Source organism: Podarcis pityusensis (genome assembly GCF_964106645.2).
Source record: "Podarcis pityusensis genome assembly, chromosome: 6".
NCBI lineage: Eukaryota > Metazoa > Chordata > Lepidosauria > Squamata > Lacertidae > Podarcis > Podarcis pityusensis.
The window spans coordinates 58236247-58254604 of NC_138030.1; the positions used below are offsets into that span (position 1 = coordinate 58236247).

The 18358-nt window shown below is 42.3% G+C and overlaps 1 long non-coding RNA gene across 1 annotated transcript; it reads left to right on the top strand.

The window, feature by feature from the left end:
- The first annotated feature begins 309 nt into the window (after positions 1-309).
- LOC308480418 lies at positions 310-16922 on the top strand. Its single transcript, XR_013988095.1, has 3 exons — positions 310-338; positions 4814-4923; positions 16748-16922. It is a non-coding gene; the product is annotated as an uncharacterized lncRNA (long non-coding RNA).
- Positions 16923-18358: the final 1436 nt, after the last annotated feature.

Here is an 18358-nt window from a genome sequence, read left to right on the forward strand (position 1 = left end):
TCCCACTGAGGTGTGCTTTTTACTGCCACTTTCGGGGGGGGGGGGATGTGTAAATCAGAAATGCCCAATTTTTTTGCCATAGAAATCACATTTATTTTTCTTTCTTTCTTTCTTTCTTTCTTTCTTTCTTTCTTTCTTTCTTTCTTTCTGGTCTGAGGGATCAGGCTTTTGGAGGGGAGCATCTTGACATTATAACTCCTATAGAAATTTGGGGCACAAGTGAGACCAGTGGTGTTTTCCATTTAACCAATGAATCATATTTCAACCCTGACATATGGTTTTATACAGGGCCGTTTTCCAGTGGGAACTCGCCAGAACTCAGTTCCAGAAACTATCAGGTAGGTGCCATTACCATTACAGTAGTACCTTGGGTTACATACGCTTCAGGTTACATACCCTTCAGGTTACAGACTCTGCTAACCCAGAAATAATACCTCGGGCTAAGAACTTTGCTTCAGGATAAGAACAGAAATCGTGTTCCGGCAACGCAGCAGCAGCAGGAGGTCCCATTAGCTAAAGTGGTGCTTCAGGTTAAGAACAGTTTCAGGTTAAGGACAGACCTCCGGAACGAATTAAGTACTTAACCTGGGGTACCACTGTATAAGAGAATAAGGGAGGAATTCATGGTGAGTTCTGGCACCTCTTTTTCTAGAAAAATAGCACTAGCTTTATAGACTACTTTAGCAAAACTTACCTCAGTCATATCTGGAGATTTGGGACTGTGAAATGTAGATTCAAAGAATGAATTATTGTGATTAGGTAACATAAAACAGTTTGGTTTTCAGTGGAGATCTTTCATTACCTTCACTTGTCACCTATGCACAGCAAGGAGCATAGCTCAATGGTAAAAGCCATGTTCTACATGCAGAAGATTACAGGTGCAATCTCAGGCATCTTCAGGCAAGGATGGGAGACAGCCCAGCCACAGACCCTAGAGAACCACTGCCAATTAGTGCAGACAACAGTAAGCTAGAGCGACCTATGGTCTGACTCGCTATAAGACTGCTTCCTATGTTCTAGGTTGAGGTGCCTCAAGAAAGTAGGCCAACTGGTGTGCAGTCTGTGGCTACCCGCATCCTGGGCACATGGTGCCCCTAATTAGGACCCACTTCCAAGTTTTCTTGCAAACAGTGACATCATTGTGAGATGGCAGGTTCTTGGGGCGATTCCTTATTAAATCAAGGTGCAAGCTGGGCAGCTGGGCGGGGCAGGGGTGTGAATGGCTGCAGTTCTAAGGCACACTCCCTTTGAACTTGCCCTGACTCTCTTTGTGACTTGTAGCATAGCCTCACCATTTGGAACCAGAGACTGCAAGCCTAGCACAAGTTCCAGTGTGCCTGGCTGCAAACAACACAGCATCCATCCGATGAGACCCTGGGTTGCTTCCTCAGCTCATTGGAGCCTAATTGGCTGCTGGGAATTGTGGGGCTTATAGTCAAAGCCCCCTTCCAACCTCCAGCTGCAAATGGAAATGATGCTCTGCACAGCCAAAGGAAAACTTGGAAGGCCTCATATCAGCTGTGCAAAACTTCAGGTCCTAGCTTCAGGTCCTAGGATCCCTTGCTGCAAATGATGAGAGCTCCCCACCAGCTGTTCCCCCTTCCTCACTTCTAACAGAAGGATTTGGGCAGGAGGAAGGAGAGACATTCACATCGAAAAATCTAAATCAGTATGCTTGAGTCTTCCAGTTTAACCCTTGAAGAGCTCAAATTATTTCTGAGGGAGGCTGGGATGAACAAAGGGTACCCTAGATTAGAGAGGGGGAAGAAGTTTGATTCAGTTCCCACTGCAAAGCGAATTGACTGAATTAGCATTTTCCGGAACTATACACAAACTGAAACACAGCCAACTTTCCAAATTTGCACTTCTCCAGAATTTTGCAATGCAGTTCTCCAGGCCAGTGATGTGTACAAAAATACATATACTAAGGTAAAGTGTGCATGTAAATGCATTTATTAGTTAAAAGAACACACCAAAATGCATTACAGAATGGAAAACTGGATTGCAAATATGTATATTATCAGGCAAAACTGTATACAAAATGTGTATATTAGGAGAAAATCACACTGGTGAATTTTCATGAGGACTCCCCCCCCCCCCCCCACAAAAAATATTCCAACTGATGTGGAAATGTGGAGAACTCAATCTAAGACTGTAAAAAAAATGAAAAACCCAAAAGTGATATTTTTGCTTATCCCCATCTCTATCCCTGATTTTGAAAACAAGGCCTATTATCTTGCTTTTGGCTGCAATCTCCCAAAATTCTTGTTAAATGAAGACTCTTTCCTGGGATTACAGGATGGAAGGTCCCTGTTTCCCCTGTTACAAAACCAGGAAGTTCTAAGGCAAATTTTATAATAGACATGATTTCTGATCATTTCTGAAATCTGTGAAGAAGAAGAGATAAGGTAATTCTGCTTTCTTCCTGGCAACCTTACAGTTGGGTTTAGCTGTCTGTATTTTCTAGCCAGAAGGATTATAAATGGAACCAGTTTTTCATTTGCACTGGGACCTAGGAAAAGCAGCAGCAGCAGCAGCCTGTAGTGCTCAACAAACATGTCCATGAATTATAAAATGTAAACTCTATGCCTAATACGCATGCACTCATGCATGCAAAGCTCTGTCACTTAATGTAAATCTGAAATGTAAATATATTATTGAAAAAGAGTGCTTGATCAAACAATGAAGCATTCCTGTGCCTGCAAAGCTACTGGATGGCCATCCTTCCAAGGCCCCCATCCTACTGCCTTGCAAAGGACCACCTCCATTATGCATCTTGGGCTCTGTATGGTCCCAGTCAGCCACTAGGATAATCAAGAACAGCCCTACTAAAGTTTCATTTGTTTGTTAAGTGAGATCAATGAGAGCACTGAGCACAGCATCTCCCACCCCTTTATGACCCTAGTTTTTTGGGACCCTAGTTGTCTGTGAGACAACAATCCTTAAATATAAATTGAGACTACAGTATCTCAACTTTTGCTGGATGGATGTTGAGCTTGACTAGATTCAGGGAAACATGAGCAGAACAATGGACACCTCCTTGGTCTACCCAAGAAGAACAGGGCCATACTAACTGTTCTCCTGCAGTGGTTTTTGGTCAAAAGCAAGAGGGGGAACCTATGGCTTTCTAGTTGTTACTGAACTACAACTCCCATCCTTCCTGAACATTGACCTGTCTGGGGCTGGGAGGATTTGGAGTCTAATAGCATCTGTTGGGCCACATCCTGTTGCTTTTCTGTTTCTGAGATAGCTCCATAATTGTGAGAATCCTCAGCATTTTTTTAAAAAATCAAAAAATCCTACTCACTGTCATTGTTTGCCCCACCTGCTTCAGCATTATTTATTTTCCTTCTAATGGCTGTGCTATTGTTTTCAATAGTTGGTCACATGGGTCAGCACATCCAATGGAGGATCATGTTGTAAACAGGATGACATCACAACTTTCGGTAGCTAAACCATGTGCTGACATCACTGACAACAAACAAAACCAAATGAGGGCAGTCCTTTCTGAACAGCTGGATACTTTCAAATGCTTTGGAACAGCGGCGTAGCGTGGGTAGTCAGCACCCGGGGCAAGGCAAGTAATTTGCGCCCCCTAACCCGGGGCAAGGCAAGTAATTTGCGCCCCCTAACCCCTAACCATGGTCATTAATACTGACGGCTCTACTCTGGGGCAAATTTCGTAGTGACTACTGCCCTCCGTGGTGTTGTTTTTGCAATTAAAGGACCCCTGCCTCAAATAAAGCATGGGGATTGGGCACTGGGATTTGCCAAGGGAGCTGGGAATTGCAGTTCAGTGGCGGGTCAGGGGGAGAGGGTCCCTTCCGCGTCTGGGTGCCGTGGGCCCCTTTGCGCCAAGACGCGCGTCTTTGGGCGTTGCGGCGCAGCCTTCTCGGTCTCCCTCCCCGGCCCGGCTAGCCCTGACGCGGCTTCTTTCTGGCGCGGGGAGGGGGCGCCTCTGGGGCCAGTGGGTTGGCCAGCCTCCGGCGCGGGTGGGCGGGCCCCGTCGGGGCGGGTGGGCAGCGTGGCGCTTGGTGCCGAAGCCTCCGCCCGCAGCACCCCATCGGGAGACCTGGCCGGAAGGAGCCTCGAGCCGGCTGTCGGACGCGGCTGAAGCAGCCAGGGCGGCATGGCAGGCGGCGGCGGCTCCCCGGCAACTCCATGCGGCCAGCCCTGCGCGCTGGCCGAGCCCCGCAGGCGAACGCTGCCCGTCGGTGAGGAGGGGCTGCCTGGCGCGCCTTCCGCAGCGAGCGCTGAGAGCCGCTGCCATGGGGCTCTGGGCGATTCCGGAGGCAGCGAGCGCGCCCCCCCAGAAGTTGCGCCCGGTGCGGCCGGCACCCCTGGCACCCCCCACGCTACGCCACTGCTTTGGAAGCAATGACTGAAAATTTGCCCAAGCAAACGTGCTCTCTCTTGCTCTCTCTCTCTCTCTGCATGTTGCTGAAAATGTTCAAAAACAACGTGGGAACACAGTTTACTTAGTCAATAGAATCTGAGGACCTCTGCATAGATATACAAAAAACCTGATTCTTAAACAACTTGATACAAGTATTGATTCAATAAGTGAGTATTAGGAAGTTTCTCATCAAAATGTAAGCAAAATCTCCATCTCAAGTCAGAGGGTAACCAGGAACAGTTTGATCCTTAACCTACTGAATTCACCAAAGACCCACAGGCTGCTTGCTGACTTTTAGCTTGCAGAAATGATGTTGCAAACTGCTTAACAATTACGTTGCTCTGCAGTGAGACAATGTGAATACCATTCCCAGTGATCTTTCCAAGCTACCATCCTGGCTGTTTCCTGTTTTCTCAGATTTACTAAGGGGCTGCTTTCCAGCCTGAAGTTGTAGAAAGCAACCAACTTGATCCACAGTCTCCAAAACCTTTCAACTCTGAACATCCACCAGTCTAGCTTCTACCTGGGTATGTTTGTAATGCAGTAAAACACCGGTCCCTTGTTTGGCAACATTCCAGCCTTTTTCCTATCCTCAACCATTGAAAGAAATACTACACTTTCACTTAACGGATGCCCTACAAGTCATACACAAGTTAAATGGAAATGTAAGGTATATGAACTCCCAGCTGTCTGGACGTTTTCTGGGATGAAAGGGTAAAGAAACAAGTCATTTATTAGCAAGTGGAATTCTTTCTACTTTTCTTTGAAAAGCAAAACGATTCTTTTTCTGGTAAATTATGTCATTAGAACTGGCATCTCCTCTTACCAGGCAAAGTTCAGTGGTGTCATGAACTTGTTTTCATTGTTTTTCCTTTCAAGTCACCTTTCCAGCTGAATCTCTCCAGGAACGTTGTTTGTGTGGTTTCATTTAGGACACCTCTGGAATGATTATGGGGAAGGGGGGAGACGAGAGAGAGAATTCAGCCATTGACTTCAACTGTGAGCAGAAGTAAACCCTTTCATGCTGCTTCCAGTGGAGCTATCTTTGAATTTTTAGCAGTGGATGATCTTGCCTAAAAGCGCATGGTCAAAAGTACTAGAGATCTGGTTATTCAGAATTAACATGTGGCACCACAATGTGGAACTTTTCTTAGGAGTGTTATGCCACCAGAAAACAGGCTTCCCACATCTACAAATGGTTTCAACAGTGGATTGTTGTGGGTTTCTATCAAAGCTTGTCTTTTAAAGGGAGAGCGTGGTGAGAAAGATCTAATTGTTTGCTGGCTGTTTAATCTGGTTTAATTGTTATAGCTGCTGTGTTTCCTACTCCTTTTAGTTGAGGGATTTGCCAATATATTTTGACAGTGGTACCTCGGTTTAAGAACAGCCCTGTTTACGAACTATTCGGTTTACGAACTCTGCAAAACCGGAAGTAGTGTCCCGGTTAGCGAATTTTACCCCGGTCTATGAATGGAATCCAAACGGTGGAAGGGCACCGGCAGCAAGAGGCCTAATTAGGGAAAGCATACCTCGGTTTAAGAATGGCTTTGGTTTAAGAATGAACTTTTGGAATGCATTAAATTCGTAACTGAGGTACCACTGTAATTTTATCTTTGTTTTAAGTGTTTTTATTGTAAATTATGTTTTGTATTTAATTGCTATTCCATTTTGCACATAACACTGTGAGATTATAGCAAGACTATGGGTTCTTTATATTCCTAAAGTATTGTTTCCAGAAGAAAGGTGGTTGGATAGAACTTGCAGTTTACAAGAGTGAGTGTGCTAGGAAGATCACACACAAGGGTGGGTAACCTGTGGTTCACCCAAATGTGGATGGACTCTGACTCCCATCAACCTCTGCCAGCACAGCCAGTGGTTGGAGATGTGTTATTTATTTATTTCATTTTAAAAAACACACTGCTTGATTGTAAGCAACCTCAAAGAAGTTTACAAAAAGATAAGACAATAAAAGTGAGCAAAATTCACAACCATACTTTAAAACATAAAAGAGTTAAATACAATAAGAGATTAAAATTACCTCAACTTTCTAAGCTGGTAATTGAATTCCAGTAACATCTGGAGAGTCACAGGTTCCCCATCAAGTCAAATAAATGTCACAGTTTGCACAATTTGATTTGTAGCAGTCATTGTTTTCCCTGAAAAACCTAGAATTTAGTTTTGAGTTTCTCAGATTCTCTGGGTTGTATTCAATGCAAGTTCTACTCAAAGTAGTCCTGGTCAAATTAATAGGCATGACTAACTTGAACCCATTAATTTCAGTGAACCAAGTTTGAGTAGAACCTAGATTCATGCAACCTTTTGTTTTTGAAATGATGAACATGGTATGAAAAGTGTTTTTGACAGAAGATTGAATTGCTCTTAAAAAAAGAAAAGAACTGTTTTTGTTATTAGATCTTTTCTCTTGTGCTCCATGCCCTTTCTCCCTCATCTTTATTTATGAGTGTAACAGAGGTGTCCGTGATTTCCCTGATGGTGAAAATCATGGGTCCCAGTGGGCTGCTCTTTCTTAACTAAATATACGCTAGTAAATAAATTCATTGCCACAGTTTCATAACTCTCCTTTGGGAGGATTGAAATAAGCTTCGGCAGAAGGAAATCAGGAAAACAAATGAGTTTATTTTGGGAGGTGCTGATTGCAGTTACTAGAATAAAGTGAGAGAAAACAATCATTATTTGCTAATGTAAAACCTGATGATGTATTTCTTAGTAAAGCAAAAGAAGATCAGATAAGGAATACTATGGAAGGATCAAAACAATTTTGATTGCTTAATTTCATAGTTTGGGAATGACGCAAACATAAACCATATTTGAAATGTGGCCACACAAGAACTCCTTCCAACAATCCATAGCAGGGAATGGTTCAGCTTTTGATGACTCTCCTGATGATTCTTACAGCAAAAATAATGAGACTAGATTATTATTATTATTACAGTCATACCTTGGAAGTTGAATGCCTTGCGAGTTGAACGTTTTGGCTCCCAAATGCCGCAAACCTGAAAGTGAGTATTGTGGTTTGTGAAAGTTCTTTGGAACCCGAATGGCCGACGTGGGTTCCACAGCTTCCGATTGGCTGAAGGAGCTTCCTACAGCTAATCGGAAGCCGCGCCTTGGTTTCTGAATGTTTTGGAATTCAAACGGACTTCCAGAACGGATTCTGTTCAACTTCTGAGGCACGACTGTATTATTATTAGGATAATAGACAGAAATGGATGGATATGTATTTAGTTTAACATTGAAGCTGGTCCTCTCTTTTGATAAAGAAAACAATGCAGATGCATAGAGTTCCTAAAGAATTTAAACATCACTTAGGATCACTACAAATCCATTTTCCCCAATACAGTGTGTTTTTTAATGCTATGTTTACCAGTATATGCATTTCTATACACAGTTCACTCCAGCATATGCATTTTTGGTACATTATGTGACTGGAGAAATTTTGCATTGCAAAATTTGGGGGCGTGTGAATTCTGACAGATGGCTGTGTTTCACTTCATGCATTGTTTCAGAAAGTGTAAATTAAATAGGTTTACCTTTAAATGCAAACTGCATCAGATTTGCCTCCCATCCCTACTGTCAAGGACCCAGTGCTTTCATACCTATCACATGGGACTGAAATGGTGTGTAAAAGTATCTCAGAGGCCCTTATAGAGATGGGACTCAGGAAGATCCTTTGTAAGGACCCTTCTTTCCACGTCCCCCCTGCCACTTTCAAAACCACATAATTCACAGCTGTAAAAACCTTGGTCCCAGTGGAAAGTTGGAACCGAAGACCTTTGTGTGGAAGAGCTGATTTTTAATTAGAATTGAAAATAGCATCCAGCTTCCTGCAATACTTCGTGTTTAAAATACAGGGAAATAAAAATAGACATTTGCAGGGCTCAGAATAGGCCTTGTTGCCCCTCAAGTCCATTTCCTTGTCCCGTTGTGATAACCTGTCAGTCTTGGGCCAGCACTTCCTCTCCCTTGCTTATCTATTGGGAGACTGTCTACCTCTGACTGTCTGAGTGACCAGCCTATAGATATATCAGCAGTCCCTAAATAAAAGAACATTGTGTTCTAATTTTTCATTTTCCCAGTTGCTGTTTTTTACAGAGATCATGTTTTCTATTTTATGTTTTATCTCCTATCTCCCGACAATTAGAGAAAGCTGCCTATTGTTAGCAATCTCTGAACGCCTTGCTAAAGCTACCAGCAAGTGCCCTGTTACAACATTTTGCCATCCTCCGAATCTCTGCAAACTATTAGCCAGAACTGTATTGAAGTCATCCAGCAGCAATCCTGATAATTCCAAACACTGTTATAATCTGTGGGTATCTCATGGAGACAACTACCTTCAAAAGCAAGAGGACATCACCTGCAGGTCCTGCAATACAATTTATATCCTGAAATGCAAAAGAAAAAAGAAAAAAAGCCACTCCTGGAATGTCATATGCAGTATGTAGGATAAAACAACAGCCCTACATACAAACACATTTTAGAAGCTACCAAATTGGTGATTTTGACAAGAAAAGTGGAGCAACCTGTTGCTAAGTGTTTAATTCTGAGTACTACAACCTTTCAGAGTTTGCCACAGAGATGCCAACAAATCCAACAATGTGAGCAAAAAGGGAGAACTTCTGGATGTACATGGTGGACACGTTAAGTTTGCATGGCCTCAGAGGATAATACCAGTATCTCTTAAGCCAATGAAGGTCTTCAGTGAATGAAGACCAATCCCCTTGGAAACTGCATAATTTCGGACTTCCGGGGAGGCGCCTCTGGTAATGGCTGAATTCCTCTGACTGGGAGGAATCAGCTCCGTGGGAATCTGGGTCTGGCCGCCATGGCGAAGGCGGAGACCCGTTAAAATCACAGGTGGGAGAAGCCTGTGAACGTGGGATTCGGCGGTCACCTTTTGCGCCTCTCCCACTTGCAGGGAACCCCGGTTTTTGGGGCTCCGGAGCGACGTGGGGTGAGCGGCGCAGTGCATCGAATCATCTGCTTCTTCCACGGAGCGAAGCCGCATAGCTGTTGCCGGAGAGCGCTGACCTTTTCCTGTGGACAATTTGACTTTAAAGTAATTACCCGTGAGTAGAGCGGAAGAATTGGATTTCTAAATGTTTAATTTGGGGAGGTTCAAAACAGGAAGTCCGCCTCCCCCTTTTGTAAATAGACTGAGGCAATGAAGTTGTAAGCTGGAGTCCTGGAAGGTCTTTTGTAAAAGATCAAAGTTCCAACAGTAAAGAACATTAAACCCCCTCTTGGAGGCAGGAGAAGAGAGGGGGAAGTTGCGGATTGAGTATGCCTGCGGGAGAGAGCGAAGAGACTTAAAACACCGCCACTCTGACCCTGGAAATGGGCTGCTAGTAGGACTGACGTCTTTTGGAATGTTCATTGACAGCGCTTAGAACGTTCATTGACAGCTAGTTAAATAAGAGAAATACATTGTTTCTACTGTCTCCGGCTGCTTTAAAAAGGAGTAAAAATAACTGAAAATTGAAACTAATTTGAAACTAATTTTGGATTGTTTAAAAGAGGATACTATTGACTATTACAAATAGAAACTGTTTCCCCCTAGTGGAAGCCTTTGAAACCGGTTGCTTTACAAGAGTTGGACTAGGGGAATTTCCAGCTGCAAGTTAAAAACCGTGAGACTCTGGGACTGACCTTGAATCTTTTAAATGTTATGGTAAATGGAAGAGGAAAAACAGACCAGTCAACTGCTGACAAAACATTAAGGTCTGGGAGGACTTGGTAACAATCCAGGAGAGGTCTATCATTAGGCCCTCCTGTTCTTTCTGTTGCTGTCTTTGTGCTAGTATATTTAAAACTAAGAGGAATGTCGACAGAAGAGGCTTTAGTGGCTGCATTATATAAGATAAATGACTCATTGGATCAGCTTCACAGGAAAATGGACACGATAAATGCGAAAGTGGATGTTTCAATTACTAAAATTAACTTAAATACAGAAAGTATAAACAATACCAATACAGAAACCACCCAGAAATTGATACAGGAACCTACTTTGATATGGCAAACTGTGGAGGAAGCCAGGGGAAAAGCCGTTGTCGCTGAATGTGGAGTAACACAACTGGAGAGAAAGAGAAAGAGAGCCCCAGCCCTACAGAGGCAACTTGAGGAACATAAGTTGACGCTCACTATGACTGAACTTAAAGAAAAACAGACGAATTTGAGGATTAGAGTTCACCTTTGGTGGACATGCCCAAGGATTAAGACACTCTGGGAGATGATTCATAATGAAATGAAAAAGGTATTTAAATATATCCTTTTGAAGAAACCAGAGGCCTTTCTCCTGGGCATGGTCGGCCAATTGGTGTTAAAGAAGGATAGAATTTGTTTCATGTATGCAACAATAGCAGCAAGAATACTCATTGTGAAGTACTGGAAGACACAAGATTTATCCATTCGGGAAGAATGGCAAATGAAGTTGATGGACTATATGGAATTGGCGGAAATGACTGGCAGAAATCCGAGACCAGGGAGAAGAGCTGGTGGAAGAAGACTGGAAAAAGTTTAAGACTATTTATAGAAATATTGTAAAAACAATGAATGTTAGAAAAATGTTAGAATGAAGTTATATGGCTTTAGTAGAAATGCTATAAGGAATCAAGTATAAATAGATTAATAGTGTATTAAAGGGAAAATAAGGTTAAAATATGTTAATTATAGGATAGAAAATAGAGGAAGATGGAAAGGAATTGCTGAAATAATTAATAGAAGTGGAAAACTAAAAGGGAGGTGTGAGGAGGTCGTGGAAATAAGGGAATGAAAGATAAGACATTGAAATTGTTCTGTGTTGGAAATGGTTTGTGTCTTGCTTTGTTAGTTTCATGTTTTTCTTTTTTTTCCTTTTTTTCTTTCTTTTTTTGTCTTTCTGTTTTGTTGTGTTTAAATGGTTGAAAATTAATAAATATTATTTAAAAAAAAACAAAAAAAAGGAAGCTGCATAATTTCTATCATAACAAGTGATGAAGATGGAAGCCAAAATGTTTGCCTTAAGAATTTAAAATTTATGTTTCGTTAGTCTCTCTCACACACATGCACACATAAAAATACCACTCAACTTGTTTTCTAGAGTTAGATTCTGCAGTGTTTGTTCAGTTATATTAGAGCATAAAATAGATTGAAAAAGAACACCTCTACTGAGGTGAAACATCTATAGAATTTTGGGGGGAAGTTAGAAGAATTTTCATATGCTTAGCAGCGTGTGTGACAGGACTCACTGGTGCAGAATGCCATCACCAATGTTGCTTCCCATGGCAGCCATTTTGTGCTGTCACCCACAGTTTTTAAAATCAAGATATGAGTACCTGCACCTCAATTTTTTAAAGCAATTTTTTATACTTCTTTTGGCACTGGGAGAAGCACATACCTCTCAGCCACATTCTGGCCAAAAGAACACGCCAATGCTTTTAACACATGGAACTCCATATATCCTGCTAAAGCCCATAAACAGTCACCAAATTCATCATCTTTGCCCTTCTTTTTTTGCAGCCATTGTAGACAACAGGGGCAATGCTAGATGATACTGCATATGTAGGTCCTGGGACTTTGAAGAAGTGGCAGCCAAGATGAGCAAAAACACTTTGCAACAGCCCATTAAAACAGTGGCAAACAATTTCCTTAGTCTGAGGAAGAGAGGAAAATTTGGATGAGGAAATTAGTAGCTACTACCAACATAGCAAACATGTACAAGCCAGTTGCCAGATACCAGGGAAGGAAGTTGGCTTCATCTTTTCCAAGAAGCAAATATTTTAATTGGCTGATACTCTTCAGTTGCAAATAATGTTTCCAGGGCTCTTGGCTGTAGCTACCAATGAATTCACCAATCATATCACTAAGCATTCATGTAAACATCCAAGAAATGAGCAGTGTTGCTGCTGGGTACCCCTAGAACAAATAAAATGAACTTCAGTTCAGCATATTGTCTTAAGACTTGTGAAGTGTATTCCATGGTCTTAGGTTCCCCCCCCCCCCCAGGAAATGAATAAGTAATTAAAATAACCTGAAAAGAACAGAATCCCCATGTCCATTCAGGTCTCTCTCAGGTTGCCAGCAAGGCAGTATTTCTAGCAATAGCTCTATGAAGTGGACAGCTGTGCCCTATAAACCAGTCTGGAAATATTTTTATTGCAGTTCCTTCAGGCTGTAACTACATAATGTCCATTAGACTGTGTTGAGACATTTACTTTTTTAAATTAGATTTTATAGACTTGAAATGGATGACAAGGTATTTTTTACAGCATCTACAAGTCTCCTTCTTCTGAAAGGTTCAGAAGGCCTTCCATGACTCCTTCAACCAATGCAGGGGTTTATTTACGTGCATAATGCCATTTGCACAACATTATGTACTTCTTTAGCTCACACAGTTATGGACTGGGTTTGGGTGTATTTGAGAGGTCAGCTCCAGCTATTGAGCCATCCATATATTGTACTACTTTATATCTGGAGTGGAAAATCTTGGGCCACATTCACACCATACATTTCTTTCTTTCTTTTTTTTAAAATGATATTTATTAAGGTTTCAAAGAAAAGAATTACATGAATTTAAAAAAAGAAGAAAAAGAAAGACAAAAGTAAAAAGAAAAGAAAAAATACAAAATACAAAAAAAGATAAAAAACACTTAAAAAATACATCAGTCTTTCCATACCTTACATTCATTTCCTTGTTTCCCTGACCTCCTCACACCTCCCTTTTTTGTATTCCAATTCAGTTAGTTAATTCAGCAATTTCTTTCCGTCTTTGTTTTTATCTTAGTCCTTTAACATAATATAACTTTGGATTCTCACCTGTTAACAATCCATTTTTACATACACCTTTATAGCATTGCTGCTTAAACCACTTAACTTCATTCTGACATCATTCTAACATTCATTAATTTTGCAATATTTCTGTAAATAGTCTTTAAATTTCTTCCAATCTTCCTCCACCGACTCTTCTCCCTGGTCTCGGATTCTGCCAGTCATTTCCGCCAATTCCATATATTCCATCACCTTCATCTGCCATTCTTCCAGAGTGGGTAGATCTTGTGTCTTCCAATACTTTGCAATAAGTATTCTTGCTGCTGTTGTGGCATACATAAAAAAAGTTCTGTCCTTCTTTGGCACCATTTGGCCGACCATGCCCAGGAGAAAGGCCTCTGGTTTCTTCAGAAAGGTATATTTAAATACCCTTTTCATTTCATTATAAATCATCTCCCAGAAAGCCTTAATCCTTGGGCACGTCCACCAAAGGTGAAAGAATGTACCTTCAGTTTCTTTACATTTCCAACATTTATTATCGGGCAAATGATAGATTTTTGCAAGCTTGACTGGTGTCATGTACCACCTGTATATCATTTTCATAATATTCTCTCTTAAGCACACCATACATTTCAAGCATTATAATACCACTGTAAACAGTTGTGGCTTCCCTCAAAGAATTATGGGAGACGTACTGAGAACTATTTGAAAACCTGTATTTCCCTCACAGAATGGTTTAATAATCAAACTCTTGGAATTGTTGCTTAGTGAGGGGCTAGGGGTCTACTAACAACTGTCAGCACCCTTAACAAACAACAGCTCCCAGAATTCTTTGTTTAAAGTGGCATTATACTGCTTTTAAACGTAGGGTGTGAATGTGGTCTTGGAAACCATGTACAATGGGAAGAGAAAGGCCTAAAGAAAACATATGCCTTGGTTTGTGCAAAATGCCCTTAGCGCCACACTAGACAATACAATAATTGGTGTAAGGTTGCATTTTATTTAAATATAATAATGAAGAACTTGCACCAATCTCACATAACAAGTCTGAGCAGCTGTAGCCTGCATAGATGGATAAACATCTCCTGCCTGCTGCTAGGGGCCAAATTACTCCAGATCAATTGCATCAGCCAAGCTGGCATGATGGGAGACAAATGGCGTTTTCCTGTAGAGGGACGCCAAGGGTGTATGACTTGACCAGTGCCAGCCACCCCAACTGATCGTCATTCAGTCAACCACAGGAGGTGGTTAGAGTAGTGCTCTCCACCCAGCATGCCTCAGGGTGCTGATCAGCTGTAAGGCACTTACTTGCCCACAATAAATGCCAAAAGAACCAAGCAACTAAATCAAACCCAAACCCACTGTAAGACAATCGAATTAAGAGCAATGTGAAGAAGGTGAAAAAGTGCACCCAGAGACCAATCAGTATTCACCCCCAAAAATCCCTCCTTAGCCCAAGCACCAACTGGCAAAGGGCGGGATGCTGAAAAGAGGGAGGGCTTTGGGAGGCATGCTTTATAGACAACCTGCTCCCCTGAGCTTATTGGCCAGTTCAGGCCATGTGGAGGAGACTTTCACCCAGGTGAAGGGTCCAGGTTTACATAGGTGCAGGGGAAGGAGTACAAGGAGGAAGGGAGTAAAATGAACAAAGAGAGGATCCCAGAGTCCAGAGCTCATGCTGTCATGATATGGTGTGTTGAACATGAACTGAATAACAACCTGAAGTTTCATGGCTTGTTTCCAGAGTTATGATGGAAGGAAACTGGCCTTATTTACCATGACCCATGTGACCTTCGTTCCACACCCACTACCTGATAAGAAGTCCTGGCTTTAGCTTTGGATTTTTCAGCCACGATGGCAGTTATCCCACTGCACTTAAAATAAAGTCTTGTTTTGCAGGAAGGAGGAAGCGATTGATCTCTTAATGCCAGAAGTAGTTGCCACATTTAGATGCACTTGGAACACAAGTGTTCCTTTAGAAAGCTGAAAGGCCTGGGCAAGCAAAAAATGGCATGTGATCTTTCCAACCTCCATGAATGGGAACCCAGGAATGGATGATCATACAGTCAAGGATTTCTTAATGGGTCCCCGTTAGGTTATCTAAACAGGTTGCATAAATCATTGGCAGCATACCATTTCCTATGCTAGCGATTAATAGGACCAAAACGGAGATAACTGTCTGGAGCCATCATACATTTATTATAACTTCCTTCCTCTTGCAACACCCTCTCAGCAGTACAGAGCGATGCAGAAATGTGCACGTCCATTCTAGTCCTACCTGTTGTACTGGAGAAGATTCAAAGAGCGAGGGATATTCAGGTCATTTCAAGATCAGGACTTTCTGAGACCAGCTGAAGTTCCTCAAAATGAGGATTTCTGTTTTGCTTTGTTTTTGTTTGACTGGAGGCGGCTACTATTAACAAGTGATCGACACTGGGTTGTATCGTGCACACCTGCTGTTTTAAAACACCTATAAAGGGTTGGCAGGCATGCAGGTGCAATACTGCAGTGGAGGGGCCTAGCTTTGAAATGCTATATGCTACTTATAAAAGAGGAATATGGCACAGAGTGCTGCCATGTCTTCCTTGAATGCTTCCTTTGGCAAATCTGGCACTTAGGACCAAATTAGGGCGGGCTGCACTCTCAGCGACATTTATGTTGGCTTGGCCATGTCCACAGAATGAAAGATGGAAGGATCCCCAAGGACATGCTCCATGGAGAGCTGACTTCAGGCATTAGGTATATTGGCAGACCAACTCTGTGTAACAAATATGTTTGCAAACGGGACATGAAGGCTGGCAACATTAACCGCTCTGTATAGGAATCCCTTGCAGATGATTGCAGTGCCTGGAGACATACAGTCAGATTGTATATTCACAGCAGTGAGCACAGTAGGAATGACTGCTGGGAGGAGTGCAGAGAGAGAAGAAACACACCTGTATCAGCGAACCAGATGTCTTCATCTGCTCCACCTGCAATAAAACATATCTCTCCAGTATTTGTATCTACAGCCACAGCAGGCGCTGTAATTCTCCGACAGTTAGACTTAACCCCAAAGGTGCACTCTTCCATTGTCTCCCAAGACAGACGGAGACCAACAAATGATACAATATCATGTTACTCTGTAGACCAAGATCACATGCTGGATAAAGCATCTCAGATCTGCTTCAACAGTTGCAGTTTCTTGTTTTTTAAGTGGGGTGGTAGTGGGTTAAGTTCATGAGCTTAATTTCTGCTTCAGCGCATGGGTGGCATAGGAAACTGGGAAGCTGAGTGAAAAACAATATCTAACCTTGTTCATGCAATGGAAGAATGTGTGGTGTGCAGAAGGGGTATATTTTACTGGCAGGTCTAAAGTCAATCTCTCACTTTGCTGGGCATATTTGGCTGTTTCTTTCTGGCAGCGTGCCAGCCCGATGCATTTGAAATATATTTATGTTAAATAGGAATGCAGAAAGAAAATGCTGGGGTGTGTCAGGGTGTAATGGTTGCAACCCTGGAGGCCAACATTTTAATTTAAAGCTTGAAAGGGCAATGCGCTGCACTTAGTTAATCCATAAGAACTTCCTTATTTTTCTTTCCTCACAGGTCTCCACTCAGTTTTGACATTCAGCCCAAAAATCCAAGAACTCCCAGGACTGAGTGCTGAGAAATGGCTTCCAAGGATTTAATATTCTTTGTCTTCTGATGCTTCCCCTGATAATCCAAAAGGATATATAAATAGGGAAAATGGTAGGTAAATGCTCCAGGCAGCCAAATTGTATTCCCACTGCTAAAACCTAAACTGTTTATAAAATAAATTCTCGATTTGATAATGAATCTAGTGAGATCATTTTTATGGAATTTTGTCCATATACTCTTATGATGCATATACCTTCGCTTTTCCAAATACAATGAATGAAGTGTCATAAAGCATATGCATCACAGCCTCATTCTTCTGAATGAATTGGGAGAGACTGATGTTAGTTTCCTGCATGTTGCACATATTAATGTGGAGAAAGGGCAGGGAAACACAGGACGTGATGGCATCAGATCATACATTTCCACTGTGACATGCTATAGGAGAGATGGTAGGGGGTATATCACATTCAGCTGTTTTTGGCAGAAACCCAGCATTCCTTATCATGTTTGGTTGTGCCCAGAAATGCAGCATATTATGAAGCATTTTGGCATTTAGTGGATCAGCGGAATGCAGTAAAATCTCAGGTTTCATCGGATGGGGCCTCATCAGAGCACAACTGAGGAGAATCAAGAAGATATGGGTTCTCGTGACATCATCCTATCTAACACTGAGGGGGAGGATGCAGTCAGGTGCCACAATGGCGGGCCTTTAAGGCTAGCCAATGATGCATGGTACAGACCAGTTCACGGGTTGAGGCAGCACTTGGAATCAAGAATGGAATTGTTCATGTAAGGTAGACAAAAGGAGGTGTATCTTCCAAGCTCTTCCTTTAAGTCAGGTGTGGGCAATAATTGGCCCTCAAGATGCTGCTGAATGGCAACTGACATCATTCCTAGTCATTTGACATACTTGCTGAGGCTAATAATAATAATAATAATAATAATAATTTATTATTTATACCCCGCCCATCTGGCTGGGTTTCCCCAGCCACTCTGGGCAGCTTCCAACAAAACACTAAAATACAATAACCTATTAAACATTAAAAGCTTCCCTAAACAGGGCTGCCTTCAGATGTCTTCTAAAAGTTTGGTAGTTATTTTTCTCTTTGACATCTGGTGGGAGGGCTTTCCACAGGGCAGGTGCCACTACTGAGAAGGCCCTCTGCCTGGTTCCCTGTAGCTTTGCTTCTCGCAATGAGGGAACCACCAGAACGCCCTCGGCGCTGGACCTCTGTCCGGGCAGAACGATGAAGGTGGAGACGCTCCTTCAGGTATACTGGGCCGAGGCCGTTTAGGGCTTTAAAGGTCAGCACCAATACTTTGAATTGTGCTTGGTGAGAACTGTAGTTCAGCAACCTCTGGAGGGCCAAAAGTTCCCCACACCTGCCTTAAGTTTTAGAGTGCCTCCACTAATTTGGATTGCATTAAGGAAGTTGCATTTATTTGCTGCTCGCTGCAGAGCCCTATATATTACCCCTTAACTGTCTGCTGCCATTCATTCCTGGATGTGTGGAAGTGCCCTCCCCCCCCAAAAAAGTGTAAGCTCAGAATTTTCCTCAATTTCTGTAGATATTCTAG